At 38.1% G+C, this 5,905-nt stretch overlaps 1 long non-coding RNA gene across 1 annotated transcript; it reads left to right on the forward strand.

The window, feature by feature from the left end:
- Positions 1–1,469: 1,469 nt before the first annotated feature.
- LOC115920050 lies at positions 1,470–4,028 on the forward strand. Its single transcript, XR_004062143.1, has 4 exons — positions 1,470–1,539; positions 2,660–2,804; positions 3,132–3,293; positions 3,729–4,028. It is a non-coding gene; the product is annotated as an uncharacterized LOC115920050 (long non-coding RNA).
- The last annotated feature ends 1,877 nt before the right edge of the window (positions 4,029–5,905 follow it).

Here is a 5,905-nt window from a genome sequence, read left to right on the forward strand (position 1 = left end):
AGTATTATGTCGTCATGGTGAGCTATGCAAAATTGCCTAGAATTGGGGATCGAACCCAAAATATCATCAATCTTTGCCTGAAAGATAGCGGGTGAAACGTTTAAGCCCTGTGCCAAACGTTTGTAAAAGTAATGTTTCCCGCCATGGTATGATGCAATACCTGTATACTTTTGAGCTGACTTGGATAGGGGGATGCAATGAAAAGCTGACTTCAAGTCAATCACACTAAGGACTTTTGTGTTAGCATTGCCAATTCGTTTGAGGGTTTCCGAAAGTAGGGGGAAGGGATGATTAATTCGTTTAACTCTAGAATTGAGATACCGAAAATCAGTAACAACTCTCTTTTCGGAGGTGTTCTTTTTGGAAAGGAGGAGGACAGGTGAGGTGTATGATTGATGTCCTACTTCTAAAATTCCCAACTTGACGAGTTTGGTTAGCTCATATTCTATCCTAGCCTTGTCAGTCTCAGTTGCAAAGTAAGGTCGAATGAAAAATGGTTCGTCATTAGTCAGTTCAATGTCTACTTCGAAATTCGGGCAACTAGATAGTTCGCCATATAGAGAAAATGCATTTCTATTTTCCATCAGAACACGAACGATTTCCTGTTTTTCATTTTGAGACAGAATACTCCCATTTAAGTCAATATGTTTCCGTATTATCTCGTCTTCTGTCATATCAACGATGGGGTCACTGCCCAGCAAACACGAAACGTTTTTAGAACGTTTACAGAACGTTCGTATCAGGTTCCGTACGTCTCCGTCCATATTAAACGTTTAAAAAACGTTTATATAACGTCTAAGTTGGGACTTTACATTCGCTGCGGAGCTAGGTCTTTTAAAGACGTTCAGAAAACGTTTTTTGGACGTTACAAATTAAACGTTCTTGGATAGGTCCTGTAAAACGTTTACAGAACGTTTTATTCAGACGTATTTTGTTGAATTTATTTTTTATTGATGTCCAAATAAATATTTCTTAAAAAATACCAGCTGGCGAAATTAGGCCACATGCATACGCATGGGGGGGGGGGTCGAGGTATGTGAAACTGATGCACTCCTGTGGCGTAGCGATGTAGGGAGGCACGTGCCCCCAATAATTTTGAGGAAAAAAATAGAAAACATAAGGTGACAACCAGATGCTGGTGATTGTACGTCACAGACAGATGCAGATGCAGATGCAGATGAAGAAAAAGAAATACATAAGGAGTGACCCCTCCCCCTCACATAATGTTTGTGCCCCTCCCCCCCCCCCCCCCCCCCCCCCCCCCCCCCCCCCCCCCCCCCCCCCAGCCCAATCAGTCCGACCGCGCTACATCATTTATTATGCTCCATTCAACCACGTGTATACAAAGTGCGTACGCACCGTATATAATCGTACCACTGTATAGGTCAGTGAATCGTATCCGGCGCGGCCGGTGCGGCGCGCTCGCTCCAGCTCCAGAGCTGCATAGCGCATGCCGCGAGTTTTAAACTGACTGACGAGTTGACTGCTCGATGACGTGACTTCGAGATTTCAAATAATATGTTAGACTGCGACACCGAGGTAAGCGTTATTTTAACATTTTGATATCTGTAAGGAATTTAAGCTTTGTTTGATTGATTTTGAAGCATGTAAAATGAAATAAAATATTGATTATTTGCAATTTTGCATTAAAACTAAAAGTACGGCAGACTCTATGTCGCATGTGCAGGCCGTTGAAACTTTCATTGCATATGTGCACACATAAACTCCAGGAAGCTCCGGGCGTCGGAGCTTCTTGGAGTTAGTGCATACATAGCTGCATTACTATTCTGGCTGTGTGTATTAAAAGCTGTGCTATTGATACTCAACATTTCAAACACCACTGTACAAAACTCTTTCACTAAAAATCGGTACTTTAGTGACAATTGATGACACCTAAATAGCAGTAGTCTAATAAAATACAATTTGTTCAACTTACCGATGTTATTTTGTTAGAAAGAACAATTTAGAAATTCAAATTGTTTGTCTAGATCTAGAAAATCTAGATCTACTGTCAACATTTGCTTACAGCCGCATCGGCATGATAAGTTCATATGTGTATTATGTGTATTTACTATTCCTTTTGAGCAAATGCTGCCTATTAACACGTAGTGCAGTGCTAGAGGTCAATACGCATAATAGCATGGACTCTTTGCTGGAGTGGGTATGTGCGCATGGCTCGTTACATTACATGGTAATCGGATGATTAAAACAGTTGAGTTGTTAACTTTGCTGTCTGGAAAAATCATGGAAAGTTCCCATCGGGATTTAAAATGCTATTTCGTGAAGAAAATACGTCCCTCGACTACCAGCTCATTTCTCGACTTATTTACTCTTCCCTCAATAGCATTTAAAATCCCATGGGAGTGGAACATTCCATGCTTTTCCCTCCACCACCATTTAGCAACTTTATATTATCCCACCCCCTATTACAACAGGTTTGTTTTTTAGGCAATTGAAATAGCTCCCCAAACCACCTTTTTTGTATGGATATTGTTTTTTTAGAAATATCGAGACCTAGATCTATAGGCCTATCTTGTTCTCAATTTCGTCACTTTAAAAAAAATCTTTTTAGTGCAGATGACACATTATTTAAAGAAATTGATTTCCAATAACGTAGATTAATAACTTAAGGATTGATTTGTTTTATTTTTACATACAGGCAACTATGTGAAAGCGCAAAAGCATCGCCAGGAAGGCAGAGGACACGTCAAACCTGGTATCGGAAGATGATGCTATGTAGAAGCGAAAGAGACGTCTTCCCCAGAGATTTAGCAAATCTTCTAGTGATTCCGGAATTGACGCTGGTAAGTATTTGTCTCTTGATGGTTAGTAGTGCTTGGTTCGGCCAGAGACGTATAATTTACATCTTATTTCTTGTTTTCTTCAAAATCCAACAGATGAAAACCTAAGATAATTTATTTGGGATAGCTAGACCTGCTTTGTGTCCCAGCCATGCAAAATGATGATTAATAGATGTGGCACCATTCCGGCAAAACTGGAAATTAATTTGTAATCTAGGCATAAATTTCGGACAAGAAGTTTGCATTACCCAAAAGTTTGTTCAGTTTATGAGAATTCTTGTCATGTCTTGATATCCCTTTTAACATCTGCAATGTGTCTCTGTTTTTCAGATCTTGAATCGGTTAGGACCCAAGAAAACAACATGTACGCGGAGGAACGACTAAGGCTGTGGCAGCAGAGATACCAATGCCGAAACTGAATGCGAAGTCCAAGTCCACATCACATTTTTCAGTTCCAACCCACAACTCTAGCAAGGGCTCGGGTTTCGAAAAGTAAGTTTTTTTCAGATAGCATTTCACAAACAAAAGTTTCTGATGGGTTTTTTTATCATCAGAACATATACTGTAGAGCGTATAAACTAACAAAACAACATTTGCCATTTGTATTAAGTTGCTACACTAAAATACTGTTGGATTGGATAAGAGAGGCAGATTATCTCGGCGTACATGTAATTTATTTCATCAACAAGGCATGGGTATAGTTTTTTTACAGAAGAGTCGCTTTTAAATCCTTACAGTATGTATACTTTGTTGGAAGCGCTGCACAGGTGTCGTCTTTGAAGCTGGGTGATATATTCCTGAAGTGACTAAATTTTTCAGCTATCAAACATATCTCGCCAAAATATCCTATTAATTTGCTGTCAAACTTTTTAATGACTTTAACTGTTATTATAATGTATTTTATGTGTCTGTTTTTTTTCTTCTCAGGCAATTTTCAAGTGCAGGCACACTGTACGCTGCAGAGGCTGGAGGAAGGGCAGCAGCAGCTGACGCAGTTGGTACAAAAACTGCTTTTGTCCAAATCGGGAGCGGCCGTTGATGTGGAAGACCTGAGGGAGCCGTTTACCAAACCAGTGAACACCAAATTTTCATTCAAGGTAGATTAAGATACCTTCATTCAGGGGCAATGCAAAAATCCTAAAACTCATATTGAAACCAAATTTGACCATTTCAGCTAATAATGGAGAAACTTTATCAGCGACATAACAGTTTTGTTGGTGCATCTTTTTGAATTGAATTGCCATCATGTTGTTGAGAATGCAAGACAAAGTTGTATAGGTCTGTAAATTTACTATTTTTTGTAAGGATGCTGAAACCGATGGCCCGAATTCACAAAGGAGGTTTGAGCTCAAACCTTGGTTTCGTACGTCATATGACGCGGTTTACGCGTTTTTTACAAACCTGGTTTGTAAAGAACAAAAGGAGGTTTGGCGAAACAAAAGGAGGTTTGAGCTCAAACCTTGCTTTGTGAATTCGGGCCAATGTGTGTGCTGCCAAACGCTCTTATAACCTTGTCTTCTATATTCATAGACCCTTAAATTTGAGTATTTATATTTGCCTGTTAATAATTCATATCAACTCATTTCTATCAGTTTATTGTAAATAGCTTTTCAGGTGGGCTGTATAACGTACAGACCACCTTATAATTTCGTTAGAATTGCCTTTATTATTTATTTATTTATTTATTTATCAGGTGGGCTGTATCTAATACAGACCACCTTATATTTTTGTTAAAATCGCCTTTATTATCAGGTGGGCTGTATAACGTACAGACCACCTTATAATTTCGTTAGAATTGCCTTTATTTATTATTTATTATTTATTATATATTTTTCTTATTTCTAACCACTTTTTTGTTGGCAAGATAACTTGGAAATGGCTCAATCAAATAATTTGAAATTTGGCACACATATGTATAGGCATATGTACAAAGCACAATAACGTTTTCAACATTGACCTTCACTGATGACGTCATCTAGGCGCCATTTTGTAAAATTTTACGAAAATCAACTCCTGATCATATCTTCATAACCAAAAGGTATTTCTGATTCATATTTATCATGATCAGGGTCAATATCCGTCCGGTCAATTTCAGGTCAAATAACGCGCGCGTGCGCGTACGTCCGCGCGTCAATGCGCGCGCAAAATTTTGAAATGCTCAAAATCGTCTCAAAATCATTTTGCATACGTTTCAGGCCATTCTAAGCATTTTTTTAAAAATCGCGCACACGCGCATGCGCGCGCGTTTTCGCGCGTAAAACTATTAGACACCATAGAATCGCCATTTTTTTTCTTTCATAATATTCCACATATTCTTACAAACAAATTGATACCATGTTTGTCTCTTTATGACTATAAATAATTGAATAATCGACCGTTTAACATAAATTTCAATGCGCGCGTGCTCTTGTAATACATAGCATATATGGGCAAAAACATGCCTTTGCAAAATCCATTATAGCTCTTTAGGATGCAAGGTGACCCCAATTTTTTTTTCATATTTTGAGCGAGTATGAATCAGAGATATGATTTCATGTCTCATTTGACCCTCAATTAACTCATGACGTCATCATAATGGCCTCCGAACTCAAAATTTCAATTGGCCTATTATGACGTCAGCATTTTTTTGGAAAATTGATTGTATCTTTCTAAAAATTGATTAATTTTCTTTAAAATTTTGATATGTTCTAGCTGAGACAATTCTCTACAAATCCAGTTGTCACAATTTTTCATTTTGACAAAGGCATCATGGCGTATTTTTGCAATTAAAGGAGGCAAGCTAATTTTTTCACATTTTGCGTGTATTCTCTATGGGACATGACTTTTTCTCAAAACTTGATTCTACATTCCCGTCTTTCGCGAGCAATATCTACGTCGTTTTAGCTTCATTTACGCTGAACTCCGAATATGTTGTAGCTGAGACAAAAAGCTATTTCAAATGTACCCTTTATTTTGTCTCAATTTTTTGTTGGATCAGCCCACCTATACTTGTTCCAAACAAGTATTACAAATCTAGTTATTATATATTTTTCTTATTTCTAACCACTTTTTTGTTGGCAAGATAACTTAGAAATGGCTCAATCAAATGCCTTGAAATTTGGCAC

Source organism: Strongylocentrotus purpuratus, unplaced genomic scaffold (assembly GCF_000002235.5).
Source record: "Strongylocentrotus purpuratus isolate Spur 01 unplaced genomic scaffold, Spur_5.0 spur5_scaffold_7, whole genome shotgun sequence".
In the NCBI taxonomy this organism is placed as follows: Eukaryota; Metazoa; Echinodermata; class Echinoidea; order Camarodonta; family Strongylocentrotidae; genus Strongylocentrotus; species Strongylocentrotus purpuratus.